We start from the raw sequence: 23,782 nt of genomic DNA, 5'->3' as shown, positions 1-23,782 counted from the left end.
CTACTGTACACTGGCTATGACTCTCCTCTCATGTACAACTATATGAGTTAGGTGAACCTGAGAGGTGGTTCCAGAGAGGATGGTTCTAGACTATTCTCAGTAGTAGAAGAGGACAGGACAAGCAGTAATGGTCTCAAGTTGCAGTGGGGGAGGTTTAGGTTGGATATTAGGAAAAACTTTTTCACTAGGAGGGTGGTGAAACACTGGAATGCGTTGCCTAGGGAGGTGGTAGAATCTCCTTCCTTAGAAGTTTTTAAGGTCAGGCTTGACAAAGCCCTGGCTGGGATGATTTAATTGGGGATTGGTCCTGCTTTGAGCAGGGGGTTGGACTAGATGACCTCCTGAGGTCCCTTCCAACCCTGATATTCTATGATTCTATGATTCTAACCTACCACTGAAGACATTGCAGATACATGAGTTTTGTGTGGGTGTAAGTGAGAGGAGAAGCAGTTCCATTTAATTTTACAAGTTTTTGGTTCAGGGAACCTCAACCATGGTGGCTCAAAGAGCTGTGCAAGTGCCATAGTGTTGTGTTCTGGAGGTACCTCTTCAAGATGTAAACCAATTCCCATAGCAAATGCCAAATTATGCTTTCATGTGCACTGTTGCATATCCAGAATAACTCCATCAAAGTGTCCCAGAGGGTAGATTTTGGTCCATAATTTGTAACCGTTCCATATTTTACCATTAGCAAAGTACAGTTGACAGCCCCTTGTCATTACATTTTCAACAGCTCCTGCCCTGCCCCAAAATAAAACTGCACTGCTAGTTTCAGGAATTCATCCGCATGCTCCCATTAGAAGATGGAAAGACAAGAGCCAGATGTTTCTGTTACTGGAGCTGCAGATGAAGGAGCAGACGATTTAACGTCACTAATCATGTCTGCTTCCCTAGGTGACTGTGCAGCTGTCAGGTTTTCCATGAATATCAGTCTAAGGGCTGGTGTGAATCGGTGTACCTGCATTGACTCCCGTGCAACTACACCCATTTGCAGCTGCCTGTAAGAGTTTATTCAGAAGGACCTATAGCTTCAGACTAAAAAGGGAAGAAAAAGTCACAGGGCAAATACGGCATGTGCCTTGTGTAGATTCGCAGATCATTCCAGTAGCTGGCAGTGGGCACTTTATTTCCAAATTATATCTGAATCTTTGGGGGGGGGGGTGTAAGGAAATGAACCCCTTAAAAACAGTCCTTGGTTGTACCCATGATCATGACAGATCCATTTTCAAGGAGCTGTTTTGAACTTGATTTCTTATCCTCTTGGAGCGTGGTACAGAAAGAAAAGTGTATGTGTTTTCACCTTTACCGGGACAATTTTTTCCATAGCAACAGCATTTCATTAACACAATCAACTGACTGGTTTTCCTATTGTTTACTTGTCAGCCACATCTAATTTGAAAGGTTGTGTTTTATGAGGCAATTGCCGATGACTTCTCCCATGTAAATGTATCTTTACACAGATTTTCAGTTTGTCATCTAAGCAGGGTAAAACTGGCTGTAATAGTTCCTTCTCTGTGTGTTGCTGAGTATCTCTTGCAGGGCACCGAGGACTCTCAGATCCCTTGGTGGCTAGTGGGAGTTGGGGGAAATCTGAGCGCTTTTTGGATCAGCCCCCCACTTATCAGCAAACTGAGGAGTAGAATTATTAGAAGGTCCCATGTGTGCTCTGTTATTCGACACAAGCAATGGAAAGGGAAGGGCTACTCTATGAAGTGAAGCTAAATGATTTAGTTGGGGATTGGTCCTGCTTTGAGCAGGGGGTTGGACTAGATGACCTCCTGAGGTCCCTTCCAACCCTGATATTCTATGATTCTATGAAATGCTTTCCTGTTGATTCTATGGGCTGCTTTGCTATTTCATCTCAGTTACATTTTTATGGTTATTGTACCCTATGCTGGAAACCAACAGGTAAAACTGTAGGTTTTTCTACAGCCGAACTGAACAACCCCCAAACTAAGAGAAGGAGAGTCGGGGACAGAATCACATGTGAAAGAGAAAAATGGAAGATATTTTAGATTTCTTAATTAAAAATAAAAATTCTGACCTACCTGCTCCTCAGAATCCAAAACAGGATAAATAAGCAACAGCCATAGTTGGAGTCAGAACCTCACTAACCTTGCTAAGCTCCATGGTTTAGAATTTGTGTAAAAATGTAGCATAGCAAGGATTTAACAGGTGTGTGGTGTAATAAGACGTCATCGTTTTTTGTTAAATACATTACAGTACATTAGCCTTATGAGTGTTATCAGCTGATGAAAACGAAGGCCCCAGTCCTGTATTTGGATCCATGCAGAAGGAGTTTCAAACCCCTGCAGAGCTCTGCTGACTTCAAACAGGTTCTCTTCTCAGACATAATGGTCCTCCCACATAGATCCAATTGCAGCGTTGGGGCCTGAAGTGCAATTGTCAAAATAAATGAACCCAAGCACCCTTTGTTCTGCAGCAGCTTTGGGGTCTATTTTTATTGTTTATTGACTTGCTCATTCACAAAATATGACACATAGCTATAGGGCTCCCAGTCCTGAGTCAAATAAGTCAGTTTCTTCTGTAAATAGCAGGGCAGAACTGATTTTCTATAAATAGTAACGTCTGTTAATTGTCATGAGAGCTTTTGAAGGGTCATGTATCATTTCACATTTGCCCCAAAATTGTTTTTTTTTAACAAACATCTACAAACCCTAAAACCAATAGAAATATTTTCATATTTTAAAAAACTGGAGACAGTTATTTTAAAAGAAATAAATATTCCCCAACAGCATCTGCAAGCCAAGTACTGCACTTTGACCCCCAACCCCTCAAAATGTGACTGACAATAAACAAAAGTGAAATTCTTCCATTTGATAATCAAAAGTGAATTCTTCTCTTTTTAATAATCCTGGGTGCTGCTGGTAACACAGAGGACATTAATTTTGTTTGTTGGTCATTTTTAGGTTTACAGTGTCCCTTCCATTACTCAATTACTTTTAAATGTTAAGAAATAGAAATGCCATTTATTTGTTTTATTAAATGTATTCACTGTTCCTTGGATGAACTCGGGTTTCTGGTTTAGATTGTCATCACAGCTATGAAAGGTTAGAGGATGCATTCTAGGCACAACTCAGCTAGCAACATGCCCTCTCTGAGCTCCCCATGCCTGCCACGACACCTGTTCATGGCATACAGCCTGTGCACTTGCATCTCTCCCTCCTGCCAGTGTGTGAGGGTCAGCCATCCCAGGTGCTAAAATGGCCCCCATGACCATGGTACCTGAGCACCTCACAGTCTTTGATGCATTTATCCTCACAACACCCTGTGAGACAGATGAGAAACTGAGGCACGGGGAGACTACATGATTTACCCAAGGTCACACAGGAAATCTGTGGCAGAGCTGTTACTTGAACCTGTCTCTCCTGAATCCCAGAATGCCACTCAGGTTCATGGCCCTGCCTTCTCTCTTCTCCCCTGGGGGAACCATATGCCACCTAGGGAGTAGAGACAAAGCAGTCCCTGCACTGCACCGATCACAGGAACTGCAAAACTCCCTGACCCTTATGCAGACCATGGAAGTGGTAGGAAGGCTCTATGCCCCATCCCCAAGTACCGAGCATGATTCTGGCCCTAATTGCCACTCTCCAATTCTGAGTGTGGATTTTTGTACACACAGCTCTAAAAATCCAGGCCCAAATACTAATGATCTCACTAGTAAACAATGTACATACACTGTATACATTTTTAGAACCAAGTGCCTTGAGGCAATTTCTGCTCTCTTTTCTCAAACTGTAAAGTTCATGTCGCATGAAGTCAGTAGAGCTACCCTGGTCTTATACGTTATGAACAAAAGCAGAGATTGGCCCATCTATTTGAATGTTTCACTTACAGTTGAGACGGACAATTCTTTTTTACCCTATCCCTCCATCTTATCTTGTCCCAAAACCTGAGACCAGATGACAGGATATCACCTGTTAAAGTTAATGGCTTGTAAATTTAGAAGAAATAAAAAGAAATACAGCCTCACGCAGCATATGTTCAACTTATGGTACTCACTGCTGCATGCAGTTAGAGAGTCAATTTCCAGTCTGTGGAGGACTGTTTCTGAACATTAGTAATGTTGGGAAGATGGAAGCTGATAGCCAGGTAGATTAGGAAGGAATTTTTCCTGCTCTGCCCACCTTTGCACAGTCAGCAGGTGCACTCTGTAGAAGGGTTTTTTGCTTTCCTCCAAATCATTGAGTTTGGAGGATACTGGACTCACTGGACGAATAGCCTAACCCAGGATAACAAAATTTATTTTCCCCGATGCTCTTAAAAGGAATACTTTGTCCTCCTTCATTTTCAGAGGGCCTATTTCTGCCACCCAATTACATCAGGTTGGAGTGTCACCATACAATTCAGTTTGAGTAGGGGGCAGCCTTTAGTTGCACTGTTGAGGAGCAGGGCAGATCTGATCTGTGCTTGTACCTGTTGCTCCAGGAGGAAGGAATCTGCCCCAGCCGTTTTACTGATGCAGATTACTTCCTCCACTGTGTCAGACGAGCTGGGCACAGAGGGGAGATGGAAGGAGTCAGGGTTCTGCACTCTCCTTGTCTCTGCCTGCTCACATGTATAGGAGGGGGACAGCAACCTGGGGATGGCCGTCTCCCCACTACACAGTCTCTGTTGCACACACAGGGGAGTAAAAAGCCACCCTATGCTCCTATAATCCCCAGATCAGGAATGCAGCTAGGCTCACGATCAAACCCACTGAGGAGCGGTTTATACCATAAGTAGCCTCACAGAAAGATGGGCTGCTTGCAGCGTAACGTGCGTGAGTGAGGGTGGCTGAATCAGGCTCTGTGGGGTTTTAGTTACGAGATTCCTACTTGGGGGTCATGCAGAGATTTTGTACTTTCAGGGCCAGAATGGATGAAGGGCACTGATGCACATGACCCTTTAGGAAGCCCCACAGGTCACGAGTAGATATCGTAGAAGCAGCGAGATCTATATTTGAGCTTAAATTTGATAATTTCCTTTGTAAATATTTGTTATAGTGTTTATACTGTAGGGTTTGAGGTGGTTTGTATTTGATTCACCTATGTAGGATTGTTGCTTTCCTAGAAGGTGAAATCCTGACCCACAGAAGTCAAAGGGAGCTTTGCCATTGACTTCAGTAGGACCAGGATTTCACCCAGGGGTTATAATGTCTATTCTGTTATTTAAGAAAATAAACAAACATATATGGTACCACTTTTTTTAAAATGCAGAAAAATTCCTTTATTCCAGTTGACGGAGGTGCACAGGCAGCTTTGCGAAACCAGGTTACGTTTAGTTTAAAAGTCAGTTTGATGATTTGGGAGAGAGATTCCTGGAATTTTTTGTAAAGTCTAATCTTCATCTTTTAAAGCTTTTGACAGTGAGGGTATCTTCATTGGTGAGCCCATTAGTGACACTGAACAGAGCATCTGGTTAGCATCTGGCACACGTTCTAACCACCTGCCAGTTTCCAGCTTCACAGCCACATTCTTTCTAGCCTGATAGTACCTCCCTCTTCTATAGAACAAGAGAGTAGGATTGCGAAAGAAAAATATTTGATCTCACTCAGCCAGTGGCCAGATGTGTTAAATCTCATTTGAAGGTTTATGCTGCCCCCATTATGAAATCTCCCACCAGATCAGCTATGAGGCTGCCTATTCTGGTGGTGGATTTTGTGACGGGGAAACCTGTTCGTGAAGTACTGGAATGAGAACTCACCAACTCATTTCACAAAGGCCACCACTCATCCATCCATCAGAGGATAACACTTTTTGGTCAGTCCCAACCTGGGCCAGCCCCAGTCTAATGATTCTGAGGTGAAAAAGCTTCATAACTCATTACTAGTCCTCTCAGTTGCACAAGTAGAACCTTATCCAAAGTCTATTGCAGTGAATGGAAAGATTCCCTTTGACTTCAGTGGGTTTTGGATCAGGCCCATGATACTCTATTCTTACATGTAGATATAATAGCAGTGTCAGTGGCCACAGAAGCGTGTTGCATGGAATACTTCCCTACAGTGATCTACAGCATATCATATATGATTCAGATTGGTGTGTGGTTAATTACTATTGTTATAATTCATTACAGTAGATAGGGCACAAAGTGCGGAGTCCAGAGACCTGGTTTCTCTTCTCAGCCCTGCCTCACTCTGTGACTTGGGACAAAAGCACTTAGAATCACAGAATCATAGAATATCAGGGTTGGAAGGGACCTCAGGAGGTCATCTAGTCCAACTCCCTGCTCAAAGCAGGACCAATCCCCAATTTTTGCCCTAGATCCCTAAATGGCCCCTTCAAGGATTGAACTGCTTCATTCACCTTGCTGTGTCTAAGTTTCCCCAGCTGTAAAATGAGGAAAATGATACTGACCCACCTTTTTAAAGAGCTTTGAGATCTATAAATGAAAAGCCCTGACTAAGTGCTGAGCATGTTGCCTGTAGATATGAATGATGTTTCAAAAACCTTAAAACAAGATATGGTCCGTGCAATAAATAGTTTATTGCCTAGGATAAATGAAATACAAATATTTCAAGGAGGCAAAAATTACAGTAAAATGTTTAAGAGCGTTACTCACAGTGCATCTCAGAACATCTAAACTGTAAGATTTTAAAATAATTTAAGCATGCAACTGGGTGGAAGACATGCAAGCAACTGCATGCCCAACCTGTATGTGTAATTATCCAGATTACAAGAATGCATCAGGTAATTTCATGTACAAATGGTTGGTGAGATGCGCAATTGATTATTTACCTGCATGCCTACCCAGTTTGTGCATATAATTGCACCTGCATACCCAATTTGTTGCAAGCCAGGCACTAAAGTTACTCTGTATTTTATTTAAAATGTGTGCTTTGGGCCTGGCTTTCTTGCTCCCATCTTCAGCTTTCTTTCCCCTGGGTTAAAATAACTAATATCAATCATTGGGCGCCAGAGGGCAAGATTTCTCAGTGCATCAAACAGATGTCAAAGAGATGTGCCAACCCACAGCATGAATGCGGTTAATTTCTCGAAAGAGACTATCTACTGATTCAATTCATGGGGAAAAGCTGTTATGCCAACAGCATCTCTAATGCTGTGATTTGTTCAGTGTTTGGCAGCAGTCTGCAATTTGAAAATTCTTGTTCAGCCTGGAAAAAAAAATTGCTGAATTGTAGATGATACAAAGACAAATGTTACCAGCCGAGATCCCTTAAAACTGGCATTCTTTAAGCTGCATTTATTTTCTGGAGCTGAATAAAAAGACAAAGAGCTTTGGGAAGCCCTGGCATCTTGTATAATACTAAGGTACAGAGGACCAAGAGCCTCCGCTGTGCCAAGTTTATGCTCAGTACAGCTATGGGGAGGGAGGGGGAAGGTGGCTCCATGCCACCTTTCCAGTCCCCAGATGTGGGGTCATAAACAGTTTCTGGTGTAACTTAGAGCAGCCTGAGGGATGTTCTAAATTGCACTGGCTGAAGCAGTCCATTGGGACCACCGTGACCCCATTCCCCCCTACCCTCACATGCCTTTTCCCACACCGAGCATACAACCTACGCTGGTGCAGAGAGAGCAGCAAGATAAGGATTACCCCCTTTTATGGCTGCTTTAAGGTCTTGTAGCATAGCTCTGGCAACGCCGAAGAGCAACATACAAGTTCCTGATCTTTGACGGTTCAAAAGCAGTAAATGTGGGTTTTCATGGTACATTAAAGTAGCACAATTTTGTCAGGTGCTATTCATTGTCTACAGCAAACCAGCTGTGGTTTTAATTTGAGTTATAGGGCAGGGAGAGTTGATAACGTGTGTATTTGATCCCAACTCTTCCGGTAATTGTATTCCCTGAGCATATGATAAAGTATTCAGAATCACAGGGAAGAGGATTGAAGAGAAAGGGAACCAAATGCTAAGGACTAGAGGAAACAGTAGCAGTGAGATCAATCCGCAATAAGAAAGGAAGACAGTTTTGCTACATGCCAAGATGAATTGAGCTATTTTCTGCCATCCTGGTTCCCCAGGTATTTACATGGTGAGACGGGAATATTTCCAAACACCACTGTCTAACTTATCCAACTGCCTTGCGCCTTGTGTACTCAAGGAACTTGTGCAAAGTGGATATAAAATCTTACCAGCTCAGAATAGTGGTGTTTTACTTATACCTAATTCCATACTTACTTTGCACAGGTGTAATTGACAACACAAGGTGCCAGGTAGTAGAGACTCAGGCCCAAAATTCATGAATTTGAAAATGTTGCCCGGCGAACATACTTTTGGTGGGTTAACTTATAAAATACTTTGCAATGCCCTGCAGCATTTTTCGTTTTAAAAAGCATAAAATTTATTTACTAGTCATTAAAATACCAACAGTACTTAAGGCACACAATATACACTCCCAGCCCCAAGAATCTTACCGGCAAAACAGAATGTACTAGGAGCACTAAGAGCATGTGTTTATTTTTTAAAAATAAATAGCGTGGGTGAGTGACAGCTTTTTTACTGATGTGGGTTCATGTTGGGTGGTCTTCATGGAAGGAGAAATAGGGTTTGAAAGAAGGCCCTTGAGATATTTGCATAGAGAAGGAGTTCCAAGCAGAGAAGGCAGCATGGATGAAGTTATTAAATGTGACTCCATGTCCTGCTTTCTGTCTCCTCTCCTCTTGGTGCCCGTTCTGAAGCGTTAGTAGAGAAGAATCAGGACTGTCTTTCCTGAGATAAATTGATTTGCATGTTTTCTCAGTCATAAAAATATATGAGGCCCATGTATGCAGTCTGCAAAGTTAATAGAATGCAGAAAGCCTTGCAATGGACTGGACAGGGCTCCCGACTCAGAGATCAAAAGGTGGATCATTAACTTGCAACTCTATTAGACGAGGAACAATCAAACAGGTTGTACAGAACTCTCAGGCAGGGTGAATGAAACTGTCTTTAAGCAAACAGAAGAGGGAGAAATGAATGGCTTTTGTTGAGGAAAAATGGAAACGTTTTCTGGTTAAACAAGCTGTCATTTAGGACTTAATAGCATGTGCGTGTGGGAAAGCAGATCCACATGCCAACAATGGCTGGGAAATAAAGGGGTGATGGTGATCATGAAGTATAGTGCATAGCTCCATTACAGCTCTATTTTTCCCCCCAGAGGAAACCCTGGTGTTTTGAGTTAGTACCTCAACTGTTTTTAAAGGACTTTTGTTTGGATCTTGACCAACAAATTAATGTAGGTAGATTTGTTTTCTTCTTATTTATAAATAGAAAAAAAGACATGCACCCAATTATACTGCATGTAGTTCTAAAGCAACAAAAAAACATGTCCTTTGTGCATTTTTTTCAGGTGCTTTTCTGGCAATCTTTCTAGATTAAAAATAGCAAGGAAATGTTGGCTGCTACAGACATTAATTTTCTCTCCCTGTGGGTGTGAAACTCTCACTCCCATTAATGGAATCTTAACTCATGTGCAGGGAAAACAGAATATATAGGCCCCCCTCACTGTTCATAAAAGATCAGCATGGGGGCCAAACTCTGAACTGTTGTACCCAGTATGAAGCCAGAATAACTCCAATAAACTCAATAGAATTTTCCTGTGTAACAGAATAGAAATTGGTCCTTGCCACATGGGACGACAGGGTTCCAATGAACCTCTACTGCAATGAACCTCTACTCCAATGACTCTACTGCAGTCACGACATCAAATGGTCTGGCTTCTCAGAGCCGCCCTTACCTTCAGGGCAGCAAGGCCTAGTGGCAAGTGTCCAAAACCTCACATCAACAATCCACAGCTGTAGCGCCTAGTAGCAATAGTTTCCAGCCGTAGCGCCTAGTCTCAGCAACCTCAGGCAGTAGTGCCTAGTTCCGATAATCCCCAGCTGTAGCACCTAGTACAGATCGTCCCCAGCCGCAGTGCCTGCTGTCAGCAACCCCAGGCAATATAGCAGCAGTATCAATAGCCCAAAGCAATAGCACCTAGCACTGACAGCCCCTGGCAGTAGCGCCTTGGCACAGGTGCAAGGAGGGAAGGGGAACCCGGGCCCACCCTACTCCACTAGGTTCCCACCCAGGCCTCTGCGAAACCAGTTCCCCTGATGCAGGGCTTAGGTCTCTGTATCACCCAACATGTTCCTTGGGTTGCTTCCTACCCTTAGGCATGCCTCAGGCATCTCCTCAGCCGAGAGTGGCTTGGCATCTCCTTCAGTCCCCACAGCCAACTGGTTCTCCGCAGTGCAGTCAGGGTCCCCTGCCTCAGCAATCTTGGCAGTTCTTCCACAGGAGCCTGCGGCAGGTCTAGTCTCCTCCTCAGCCAGTCCAGACTGAGCTGAGCTGCTTCCCTTTATATACTCCCTCTACCAGGAGCATGCCCAGCAAGGGCGAGGGGCTGTGGCCTCTTGGGCCCAAAGTAAAAACTGAACACCTGCCTGCCCATCGCAGGGGGTGTACCAACCAACCATCACAGCCCTGTGTCATCTTAAAGTTCCCAGGGTGATAGGTCATTGGAGACAAACTCTAATATTAGCCACTGTCACCCTTCTGCCCTGGAGGCAATCAAACACTGTCCAGTTGCTGCTGAAGCAACAGTGAAAAATTGTTACAGGGCCTTTAGCACAACCACTTAATGCCTGGATATACAGTTCCTTAGAGACAGCCTACGGATTGCATTGCTGATTATAGATCTTAAATTTATATAGAGATTTTCTTCCTGAGGAAGAAAATATTTGATAGCAATCCCTTCATCCCCTACTGAAATGCAGCTTCTTTTGGGGTGGAACTCAACGGCTATTTAACAACATGCAGCAGCATTATATAACAGTTTAGGACGACGGATCACAGTTAATCAATAGACTAGGGCATCCATTTCTGTCAGCCTGTTGCCTTAATATGCGTGAAGAGAGTGGGTTCAGTGCTGGCCTCAGAAACTGCATTTCAAAAGTAGCTGAATAAAGAACTGCATCTCCCATGAATGCGGAGAGATGTATTGGAAGGAGACAGAACATCTGCCGTGACTCCTTCACAAGCCATTCAAAACTATGTAAAGATTTTGCTGTGAATGTCTCAAAGGCAGGGCTGGTACAAGGACTAGCTAGCTAAACGATGCTTTTCACATCACCATTGCATCCCCCATATTACAGTGCTTTGCAGGAGTTAGTTTTAATATTGTCAATTCAGTTGTAGTTCTGTTTGCAAGTGAACTCTGCAAAGAACCTGTTACTTTGCAACATGCTCACTTTGAAGTTTTGCTGTGGGATTATCAATATCACCTTCCAATAATGTCTTTTAAAGAAAGCAAAGCTCAGTGCTGAATCCAACCTTCCTTTAAGGAGGGGCCATTCTACTGAACTCAAAAGAGGGTGCCTGCTTATACCAGAGCTGAATTGGATCCTTAACATTGACCGAAATTCTGAACTACACTTTACCTTGCTGGACTAGCTGTTGGAATTAACAGCTATTCTAATATACTTGGTCATTTTGTTTATCATCTGAGCACAGTAAAGACTATAAGTGGCTTCACAGGAGTTCTCAGATCCCAAGCAATAAGACACTAATAATTTTAGCCTAGAAAATTGCCCGTTTCCAATTTTTCTTTTTTTGCCAAGGCAACAAATAATAATGTATGTGTGTGCATGCGCTTGTCTAAAAATATCCTGGCTCTGCAAATGTGTGTCTGATGTGGGAGGAGAAGGCTCCCAGTGTACTGCAGTGTTTGTGTGAGGAAGGAGATGGAAAAAAACCCATCCTGTAAATGCTGAAAGAAAATAGATCATCCTGATCTTGTAGGGAAAAAGCCCCCTGTATTAGAGGATGGATGGGACACATCTCCTATGCTCTAGGCAGGTCACAGGCGGGATATCCTTAGTGTGTACTGTACAGAGGATGAGTGGGATATTCCTCGTGTATCTCTCCCTCTATGGTCTTATAACATGCCCATCATCACAGCATCTGAGAGCACTGTATATACTAGCTATGTGTGTGCAGGTGATAAGCTATACCTGGTGTGTTCTGTGCAGGTAAAAGATGACACAGTTCACTAAAAATGGGCTTTGAGAGACATTTCAGAACTAGAAGGAAGGAAGTATGATCCAGTGGTTAGGGCGATAGCCTGGAATTTTGGAGACCTGCATTCAGTTCCCTTCTCTGCCACCAACCTCCTGTGTCACCTTGAGCGAGTCACTTGGTTTCTCTGTGCCTGGATCCCCTGCCTGTCCAGTGGGGAGAATAGTACTGCCCTACCTCATGTTGTGAGGATAAACACATTGACGATTGTAAGGTGCTCAAATACTAAGGTAATGGGGGCCATTTAATTACCTAGGCAGACACTGGTGAATATCTTGTAGGGAACAGTCCTGCCTTGATTGTTGGCAGGTGGATGGAGAACAAGTTCACTTTGTTTCAGAGTAACAGCCGTGTTAGTCTGTATTCACAAAAAGAAAAGGAGTACTTGTGGCACCTTAGAGACTGACCAATTTATTTGAGCATAAGCTTTCATGAGCCACAAGTACTCCTTTTCTTTTTAAGTTCACTTTATGTTTGTTGCTAAGAGATGGTTCCCAGTGTGAGGAAGCTTGTTTTGCAGCTCCCCATCTTTCTGGTGAAGTCTGAGCTGCTTCCTGTGTGTGTTTGTTCTGTGAGTGTAGCATTTGCTTTGCATGATATGAAGGATACGGAACAGTCTCTTGACTTTTCCAGATGTTGATTGTCCTGCTTTGATGTTTGTTCCTGCTGCTTTAGTTGTTTGTGTCTGAATGGCAGATGAGGTATGTGACTTGTTAAACAAATGATGAAAACAGCATCAGGGAGCTTTGAAATCTTGTATGTTTAATTAATGAACTTTGCTCACTCAATAAAAAGTATGTACTTGATTCATTTTTAAATAGTGTGTTCTGCTCAGTAGTGAACTGTTCTGATGTAATTTCAAATGTTTACTAGTACATTTGGTATTTTTCCACATAAACCTTAAAAAAACAGGTTTCAGAGTAGCAGACGTGTTAGTCTGTATCCGCAAAAAGAACAGGAGGACTTGTGGCACCTTAGAGACGAACAAATTTATTAGAGCATAAGCTTTCGTGGACTATAGCCCACTTCATCGGATGCATAGAATGGAACATATAATAAGAAGATATATATATACACACATACAGAGAACTAGGAAGTTGCCATACAAACTGTAAGAGGCTAATTAATTAAGATGAGCTATTATCAGCAGGAGAAAAAAAACTTTCGTAGTGATAATCAAGATGGCCCATTTAGACAGTTGACAAGAAGGTGCGAGGATACTTAACAAAAAAAAACAGGAAATCACCAAGTCCTCACACAGCCCTTGCAACCTACGTTTATGATTTTGTCTTTGCATTTTCTCACCCACATCCACTGCCTGCGTGCCTCCACCTGCCTCCATACAAAACGTACAGCCTTAACTCTGATCACATGTTGTGATTATTTATTATTTGTATTGCTGTGACTCCTAAGGGCCCCACTCAGAGTCCAGGTCTCCACCATACTAGCTGCTGCACGTGCAAAAAAGACAGCCGATGTCCTGACAAGCTTAAAATCGAAGTACAGATAATCTAAATACAGACATCAGCTACTAAAAATACCCTACTCTTCATAATTCCATCACCTAAGTAATTCAACTCCTATGACTTCCAAAACTAACAAACTCTTATGCAAACTATTTCCACTGCTATTGACAGTTATCCAGCATGACTCACTTCAGCATAACCATCAGCTAAAAATCCACACACTGTCCATCAACTTCAGCACAAAACCAGTTCAACACTGAAAAACCGGGACACCTCAATTTCTAACCACTCCACCTGGTTGGAGTTGAAAGTCACATGTTTGGTGTGGAGGTGGAGGGAGAAGCCATGTTTTGTGGGTGGTGGGTGTGGGCAAAGTAAGGTAGAGAAGAGGAAATGTGGGTTGCAAGAGATGGGTGAGGACTTTACCAGTGATTTCATGGGGTTTTGGTGGCTGTGTTGATGCTACGTGCACTTGAGCAACTGTGGAGAAGGAGGAAGTATTTTTTTCATAATTATCAGTAATTCAGTTTCTGTGTGGCATTAGCCTGTCTGACTGGAGTTAAGTTCAAGGGGACTGTTATGGGGGAAGCAAACAGGAAATGAAACAATGGCAAAGATAAGGAAACAAATGGGTCGAAGGAAGCTATTAATTGGGGAACACCTTTGCCTGGCTCCCACCAGGCTAGCATAGTTTACTCCTTCCAAGGCTGAAGGCCAAGGATCAAAGGTTTCAGAGTAGCAGCTGTGTTAGTCTGTATCCGCAGAAAGAAAGTACTCCTTTGCTTTTTAAGGATCAAAGGGGCTCCTAAACCTTAAAGATGCTGACCTAGGGAGGAAGGGGGACTGAGTGGCTAGAGATGAGCCTCTGGCAGAGAGAACAAGACAGAAGCTGCAGAAGGGAAGTGTGTTTCACTCATCCCAAAAAGAACAGGAGTACTTGACGAAGTGAGCTGTAGCTCACAAAAGCTTATGCTCTAATAAATTTGTTAGTTTCTAAGGTGCCACAAGTAGTCCTGTTCTTTTTGCAGATACAGACTAACACGGCTGTTACTCTGAAAATCACTCATCCCAGAGATGGACGTATCTGGGCTGAGGAGAACTTTCAAAAGCTTGAAAGGTCAAGATTTAGGTGCAGGACTGTAGGTAATACCCATGCATCTAGACCTATGTACCTTGGATGAATAAATAATGCTTTGTTTTGAAGAGGCTGTTTTTTAGAGTCAATTTAATCAGCTGCTGCTCGCATGTGCCCAGAGGAAACAGCTTACGGGTGCCTGGGCCTGTCAGATAAACGCAGTTGGTAAACACAGGGCTGCTGTGCAGAGATCCAGTCTAAGAGTGGTTGGACCACCTGGTACCACCCAGAGTGAGGTGCAGGAAGCCAGGCCTGTCCCCTGATGGCGGTGCTCAAGGGAGCCTCAAAGGGGCAGCACACCCGATGACTGCAACAGCAATTTGAACTGGGTTTTAATTATTTTTGTTTGGGGGGAATCTAATAAGGATAATGCCCTCCTACCCCCATAGGGTTTGGATATTCACCTTGTCACCCTGCTGTTTCTTTGGGTTCCTGCATGGGTTTATTGATCAGAGAGGCAGTGGGGTAACTAATGAGTCCTACAGCTGGAACTTGGTTTGAGCTCCAATGAAACGCCCTCCTTTCCACTACACTGCTTAGAGTGATGGCAGGATCCTCCATAATATACCCGCTGCTACGGCCCAGCTACTTCTGAAGCAGTAAAACCCTTTCTAGCCTCCAAAAGGCTTATTGGAATTGAAAAGGAGCTTCTCAGCCGCACTCCAGCTTATTAAATCAGCCACACCACTGCTGCATTGAATCTAATTTCTGCCTTGCTGAAGGTCTCTTGTGGCATAATTAATAAGCGTCCCTTATGTGTGGATTCTGCTTTATGGGAGATGCTCTTGACTATGTGGGTGATGACAGAGTTTTCACCTTTAACTACATTTACAAATCTCTGGATCCCAGCTTCTTTCTTAATGCCATTTGGATTTAATATTTATTTACGCTCAGAGTGGGAGCTGAATTCTGGCTACAGGCAAAGCACTGCTTGGGCTGGTAGACTGTGATCTTCTCCCTCCCTCCTTCATCGGTTAATAGCTTCCCCTTTGAACTGTAGAAGCCTAGAAGTTAGAGAAAGCCTAGTGGGAAACTGTGACCTAGAACATGAGTAAAAGGAGAGATGTATCTTCTTATTCTTTCCCCTTATTTTACAACCTGTTGGATCAGGGGGTTGTCTACACTGGCACTGGGAGTGTACTTTCCAGCTCAAATAGATGTACCTGCACTTGCTCTATTTTTAGCGCACTAGCAGGATCAAAGTGTAGCGACAGCAGCATGATCAGCCACCCCAAGTAAGATCCTGTGTGAGACCTTAGATACATAGTGGGGTGACTAGCCCATCCCATCACTTGCACTGCCATGACTACACTTGTATTTCTAGCAGACTGGCTCAATCAGAGCTAGCATGGGTATGTCTCCTCAAACTGGAAATTACACCTTCCATCTCCAGTAGACACATACCCTTAGGGACAGAGTTCCATCAGGGAGCCCTGTGATAATATCCTACGCCCTGGTCACTAAGCAGCCTTTGTCTTAAGTAAAAAGGAGTGTAACCCAGACTCCCAGACCTGACCTCCACTGAACTTTGGATCCAGATTCAAGCACTGCATCTCAGCTCCTCTCTAGGCTGAAGGTCTTTCACCTCATGCTTCCCAGTCTCATGGTTTTTCAGTGGTAAACTGGGAGTGAAGGGATAAAGGGCAGAATATGCCCAGAACTTCTGATCTCACTGACACCATTTCAAATCTGGAGTGACTCCACTAAGTCAACAGATTTACCCCAGCACAACTGAGATTAGTATCTGTCGCTGCATTTTCCCTGACCACCTAATCCTCCTGCAATGAAAGTTCTAGATAAAGCTGTGAAAAACGATTCACTAAAAACCAGAGTTAGGCTGCTGCCTGTGTCTTAGAAGGCTTGATTTACAGGAAAGGATTAAAATAAATAAATATGTATGGCTTGTAAGTAATATGTAAAGTGATGATGAAAATCCATAAATATTTGACGGGTTTAAGCACCAACAAGGGAGGGTACCACATAGGAATTTAAGGGAGATAACAGAGGAATAGGATGAAATTATGATCATGGGATCTTTTGGATTGTGGAATAATCTCCCAAGGGAAGTAGTGGAAGCATCATCATGTGAAACATTTAAAACTAAAGAGAAAACTAACAGTCGTTTGATAAAGAACAATCCTGCATTGGGGTGAAAGTGGGCTGGTACTGGCGAGTACAGCATACCAGTAAGAAGCTGTTACCGGCCCGTACCCAGCTAGCAGCATCCCTTTTGCGCCTCCTCCCCCCCCCGCCCACCCCCGGGCCACCGACAGAGGGGGCAAAAGGGGCAGTTGCCCTGGGCCCAGCCATTTAAAAGGGCCTGGGGCTCCTGACCACTGCTACTGCGGCAGCAGCCAGAGCCCCGGGCCCTTTTAAATCACTGCCAGAGCCCCAGGCAGTGCAGGCCAGGCAGCGCAGATGGGCTGGTTGGGGGAGGCTGACCCCCAGCCCTGCCCCTTCTGTCCAAGGCCCCGCCCCTTCCAGGTAAGAATTTAATATTACTTTCACCCCTGTCCTGCATGGACAGGGAGCTGATCTGAAAGACCTAGTGGGATTTTTCCATCAATAATTTACATGATTCCAGGAAGATTGAAGCCTTCCTTCCCCCAAAAAGGGATCACTGTGTGATGTAGAGAAGAAACCAGGCTATAAAAAGCACCAGCGCATTGCCTAGTTCTCTTTACTCCTCTCTAAGTTTGAAATGAAAGCTGCTAGCACCTTTTATAAAAAGCCTTTCAAAAGGACCTGGTCTCTCCAGCAAACTCTCCACATATTGACCTTGATGAGGTTTAAACAGTCTTCACCAACCCTCTAATACATCTGTGAAATAATGTGACAGAGGCCCTAGGACCTGGGAGAGGTGAAGAGCAGATGCTACCATGATATCCAGTGTGGCTAATGCCTTGCTTATCTAATTTACTGTATTTAAAGGCCTGATTTTTCAGCCATGCTGAGAACTGCAGCTCCTATTGACTTCAAGGAGAAGGCCTCATGCTATATGTTAATCATCCCCAGGCTGTCACCAGCAGGAGAAGCACATACAGGGTGCCCAGAGAGCAAGTGGGAAAAATCGTGACGGGGGTGGGGGGTAACTGGCACCTATATGAGACAAAGCCCCAAATATCAGGACTGTCCCTATAAAATCGGGACATCCGGTCACCCTAAGCACCTAGCATGGTTATCATGTGGATGATGGGTTAGTTCCTTCAATGGTGGCAGTGCAGGGCTGTGCAAGTTCCTTGAGCTCACTCATCAGGAAGTGTCAGAACACAAGAACAGCCACACTGGGTCAGACCAAAGGTCCATCTAGCCCAGTATCCTGTCTTCTGACAGTGGCCAATGCCAGGTGCCCCAGAGGGAATGAACAGAACAGGTGATCACCAAGTGATCCACCCCCTGTCACTCATTCCCAGCTTCTGGCAAACAGAGGCTAGGGACACCATCCCTGACCATCTTGGCTAATAGCCATTGATGCACCATTCACCCTGTATTAAAGTGTGTAAAGTTGCACTGTGCATTTTTGCTGAGCACCTCTGCAAACTTGCCCATGTGTCAAGTCTCCTAAAGAGCGTGAAGGGCTCTTGGTGACTTCACTTTGCAGTCTTTTTTCAAGAGCAAGACTCCATCACACCAGGGGGCTGGGGTCAAAGCAGGCAAGGTAATTCTAGGATGTAGGAGCAAGCAGAACTGCGCGAATAACGCGGGCAAGATGAATATTTCAGCAAATCCTTGCTTATATGTGGTAGCTCTCTCTCTCTCTCTCTCCATACCCCCAAATGCTCCCTCTTCCATCCCCCCACCCCCACCTTCCAGCAAGGCTAGTCAGTAGTTCCCCTTCTGGAAAGATGTGTAACAATACAAGATCTAGACTCCACATAATAGTTTAGGCTCCTGAGGGCTGTAATACTTTGGTCTAATTTTGGTTGTTGGCAGGGCTGTAACCAGGATGGGGCGAGCAGGGCGCAAAGCTGAAGGGGCAGGAAAAAATGGTAGGAGATGGAAATATGCTTGTTCACCCCAGGTGCTAAAATGCCTAGTTATGGCTCCGGTTGTTGGGTTTAGTGTGTGGGTGCTGGTAGCCTGTGATATTCAGGATGTCGGAGTAGATGACCTGGTGGTTCCTTCTGGCCTTAAATTACATGACTATGATTCTTGGCTGAAACTCATGTGCCCAAGGCCCCATTCAGACATGGTTGAGTTTGTGATCCGCTCCTCTTGCTGTTCTGGGTTTGGACTCTAAGTTATTATATTCTGATCAGATGTTAGGGAACAGTCCTGCTCTGGCCATGGGGGAGGATAAAATGGCCTAATGCTTATTTTCCTTTTCTAATGTCAGTGGGCGAAATCCTTGCAATCCTCCTTCAGTCCTTACTCAGGCAAAACACACAACGTTTTGCAATGGTGCTTTTGCTGGAGTAAAGAAGGCAGGATTAGACCCTCTCATTTTAGGAATAACAATTTTAAAAAAGAATAGTGGCCTGATTTATTTAAAAAACAACAACATGCATGCGGCTGTACACTGAGTTTGTGCATTTAGTTACAGCCATTGCATTGTCGTCTCTCTGGCTATTTGCATTTGCAATAGTAGTGGTTGAGTGGGCAAATTAGACACACAATTGCATAATTTGGAAAATCAAGCCTGTGTTATAGAATTTGTGTGGTGATGACGTCTCTTCCATTTTCACTCCGTCAGCTGAGCGTCTTGAAAGGCTTGTCATTAAAATGGCTGTCTCTGTACGTTAGATAAAAGTTCTGAGCAAGGTGGCTTACTGGCTCGTGTATTTTGGGATTTCTCGCCTCAAAGACAAGTTGTCCAAATCACAGGGCTTTAGAACTTGTGGCATTTCTGTGACCCACTATTGTGCTCCTCACTTTTGAGGCATCACTTGCTACATCTGTGAAATGTCTGGAGGATGAAACTAAGCTTTTTTCTGCACCAACTTTCATGAAACTGGCTTTTTAGAACCGTTAGGCCAGATTCATCCCTTGTGTAACCCCATTGCAGATATTGGGGTTTTATTAGGGATGCATTTGGCCCCTTTACTCTCTCACAAACTCTTCCAAAGTCCGTAAAATTTGAAGGAAAAATAGCAGCAGTCTTTACTGTATTGATGTTTGGTTGTGCCACCTCCTTTCATTTAGCTCAGAAGGTCTCAGCTCCCTGCCCTGAGCAGTTGTCAGTTGGGAGATTCTAACTTTTAATGGACTCATTACCGTTCAGAGCAGGTTTGGTTTCTTAGGGAGGAAAAGATAAAAGTGCAGTGACTGCTCTGTTAAAATAAAATGAAGGGGAAAAAAGTATGTCTTAGTGTGATCTACACAGACTCTCTCATTAACACTGCTGGATCGACAATAATAGTATCAATGCCAAAAATAAAAATATATTAACGGGGGGAGGGGGTGCAGGAGTCTGTTCTCCCTTTATTCACATGCATCACTCCTGCCACTTGCAGCGGGAAATCCCCCTAATCTGTTGTTTTTTGAGATCTGAGAGGGGAATGCTCATCTCATGGGTGCAAACAGGGGGAAGGGAATCAGGACTCCTGGGTTCTATTCTTAACTCTGCCATTAAATCACTGTGCCAGCTTGCAGAATTCACTGAATCTCCCCAGGCCTTTCCCTATCTGTAAAACTGGAAATACTGACATGGCTCTTCCCCTCAGAGGTGTTAGGAGAGTTCATTCCTTAACGTTTGTGAAGTGCTGAGACTTCTTTGGATTGAAAGGTACCATTTCAGTGCAAAGTGTTATGACTTTATATGCAACATTAAACAAAATGCCTTGCACACCACTAGATGTGCATGTACCGTTTGTAGAGGCGAAGATTCTCAGAGGCACAAATGGCAGCAGGGTGTCTAACTTCCTCTGAAAGTCAGTGAGCCCTAGACATCTCACTGCCGTTTGCATAGGGCACGTCTACACTACAGCACGACAGCACCACAGGTACAGTGCCGTAGCCTGTTGCTGTAGCATAGACGCTTCCTGCATCAGTGGAAGGGGTTTGTCTATTGATGTGGTTAATCCGTCTCTCCGAGAGGCAGTAGCTAGGTTGATTAAATCATTCTTCTGTCAACTGCAGCTACACCAGGGGATAGGTCGACCGAAAGACTGCACTCAGCGTACTCCTGAGCAACATAGCTAGATCAATCTCATTTTTAAGTATAGACCAGGCCTATGCCAGAAAAGGTTTGCCAGGATAGCTATACCAATGTATCTAGACTGGTGACCCTCTGAGCATAGACACAGCTTATACCAAAATAGTGCTTTTCTTAGTATAGCTTATACCAGTTCCCTGAGCGAAATAAACTATACCAATGTAAGAATGACTCACTGGCTGGCACACACTCCTTGTGGCTGGGCGTGGCATTGCAGGCTCTTCTACTATAGAGCCCCCTGCAGACAACCTATCTGGCTTGGTCTTGTGACTCAGCCAGCCCAGCAGCCAGTTGACTTTTAGTCCCAGCCCTTCCAGGGTAACAGAGTCCTATAAAACAATAGTCCAGTGATCTTATGCCAGCCGGTCCTTACACCCCTTATATTAGGGCTTTCATGCCACCTTCCTCCCAGCTGGTAGGGAAACCCAGGCCCTCCTTATCCTCTGGGTTCCTCTCCAAGGACCCTGTAGCAAACAGCTAACATCTGCTCCTTCAGATTCCTTGCTGCCTTCCTCAGCCTGTCTCTAGGTCCTTTTCCCCAGCCCCTACCTGGACTCACTCATTCACAGACCTTCACCCCTCCCCAGGCGCTGCAGAATTCTTTGCAACTCCTGTACTGAACAGTGTCTTCCAGGGCTTTTGCCCTGGAGAACTGGCTCCTGTCTGCTTCTCCCAAGGCCCTCTGTACACCTCTCTCTTTCCTCCTGAAATTCAACCTCTGGAGTCTTGCTTCTCTGGGGGGTCTTGTTCTTTTGTCAAGGCTCACCACAAGAGCTCACTTCACCTCTGTGGCTTCCCGGTATGTCTCTCAACCCTTTGCCAAAGCTCCCTTCTTGAGACAGGATCTCAAGGCCTACTCTGTCCCTCAGCCTCCTGATTCCCTTCTACTGCCCTGAAGGCCTTCCTTTATTAGTGACTATGGCTCCTCTCAGATAGGAGTAATTCAAGCTCCTCCACTCTGCCACAGCTCGGCCTAATCTTTAATTGGGCCTGACCCATCCTCCAGGTGTAACTGAGTACACTAACTGCTCTCTAGCTCCACTGAATTCTTTTTGTATCACTGGGGTATGTACGTCCTATTAGAATCAACAAAAGCACTTTTATGCTGGCATAACAGCATCTACACTAGGACTTTTGCCAGTGTAGAAATCTCATTAAAAAAAATAAGTCACACTCCAAACCAACATTACTATAATGGCAAAAATGTCTAGTGTACACCTGGCCTAAGCATGGGAGAATGCACCATGTGCAAGGAACTTTCCAAACACCGAATAAAAGATTGTACTCTATTCATGGCAGGATCTATCATAAGAGAAAAAAATCAACTCCACATAATAAAGAGGGCACCCTCTGAGGGTCTGAGCCTGCAAAAGCCACCAAGCTTTTATATATATGACCAATAAATATTAAAATGCAGAAGAGATGTAGAATTTAATCTTTTATGGAAATGAAGCCATGTGTAGAGTTAGTGATGAGATTTATTTTAAACCAATGTTTTTAGGAAAGAATATGGAATGTGAGCAAGTGTCTTTCGCAACCTTCTGTACAAATACAGTCCACACACTGTGTGGAAGCCAAACTCACCCTTTGCCTGGTATTTGATTTCAAAAACAGAAATTAATAAGATCATATAAAGTGTTGCTCACACTTTTTCCCTAGACTTGGCTACTCCCAGGATTCCTCCTTCTGGCTTGCTCAGCCTACACCTTAGATCCTCTCTTTCTAGAGAACCTCCTCTCCACCTCCCTAACATCCAGGGGAGGTAAGAGACACTTGCATCACTGAGTCAGAAGGACCCACTTAGCATTTCCCAGCGGGATCAACACCTGCAACACCTGTAGGTGTCAGAGGCAGACATGGCCAGCCTGTAACATGGAACCAGTAATTTTTGTTTCCCCCAGGTCTCCTTAAATGACAAATTACATTGAATAGAAATGGCAAGACTCTTTTTTGGGAAAAAATAATTATATTCATTATATATATCACACAATGTGTGTGGTTATGATAATCATCATATATACACTGTTGTTTCCACAATGTGTGATACAGGTTTCTAACCTTGGCATGCTAATAAATGGACTTTGTATGGTGCTTATGGATGTCACTAATCCCTCCCCTACTAAAGATACCATTGTTTCCATAGTAACTAGTGTACTTCAAAGAGGAAAAAAGGCAGAGGAGACTAAAAATTGATCAAAAACAAGACAAATGCTGTGTGTAGCATAAATAGACTGTCAGGGTGGGAGGCTGGGGGTTTGCGTTACCACTTGTTTAGGAGGAGAGCCTTATTTACACTCCCCACGCTTGTGGCCCTACAGTAAGCTGGCATTTGAACTCAGCTCTCCATCGGTGAAGGCTAGCGCACTAACCCATTGCCCCAAAACAGCAGAAGGAGAGGACAAGGCAGGTCTCTCCAAATATAAAAACTGTTTCTGAAACAGACGTGGCAAAATCAAAAACCAGAGCCCCAAGAGCCCCAGAATGTGGGAAAGTTTGTACACAAGTCTGAATTTTGCAGACCTGCTAGCCTATAATAGTCTAATCCAGCAGTCCTCAAACTGTGGGTCTCGACCCCAAAGTGGGTCACAAGTTCGTCTTAATGGGGCCTCCAGGGCCAGCATTAGACTCCGTGCCGCCAGGGGCTGAAGCCGAAGCCCAATCAACTTTGTGTGGCCCCTTGCTGTATGTGGCCCCAGGCAATTGACCTGCTGACCACCCCCTAATGCCAGCCCTGATTCTAGACTCTAGAATCTAGAGTCACACAGGGTACTGGGGTCATGTAGTAATTTTTGTTGTTAGAAGTGGGCTGCAGTGCAATGAAGCTTGAGAGCCACTGGTCTAATCCAATATCTAAAATTATCTGTCTCTCTATGTATATATACACCGCACCCCTCAACATGGCATCTGAGTGCCTGCATCTTAGCATCCACAAATTCTGGGGAACTTTGGATCAGGATCAAACTCTGAACTTGGGATCTGCCTTCTGTCTCTATAATAGGCCAATCCAAACCCCCAGAACGGAACAGTCC

The 23,782-nt window shown here is 44.2% G+C and overlaps 1 protein-coding gene across 4 annotated transcripts in view; it reads left to right on the top strand.

Annotated features, from left to right (window-relative positions):
* MGLL (monoglyceride lipase) overlaps nt 1-23,782 on the top strand; it is an 85,610-nt gene that overhangs the window by 35,927 nt on the left and 25,901 nt on the right. The gene's annotated exons all lie outside the window — the stretch shown is intronic.

This window comes from Caretta caretta, chromosome 7, assembly GCF_965140235.1.
Source record: "Caretta caretta isolate rCarCar2 chromosome 7, rCarCar1.hap1, whole genome shotgun sequence".
In the NCBI taxonomy this organism is placed as follows: Eukaryota; Metazoa; Chordata; order Testudines; family Cheloniidae; genus Caretta; species Caretta caretta.
The sequence above is the reverse complement of the archived record's forward strand: the minus strand, read 5'-3'. Positions and strand labels throughout refer to the sequence as shown.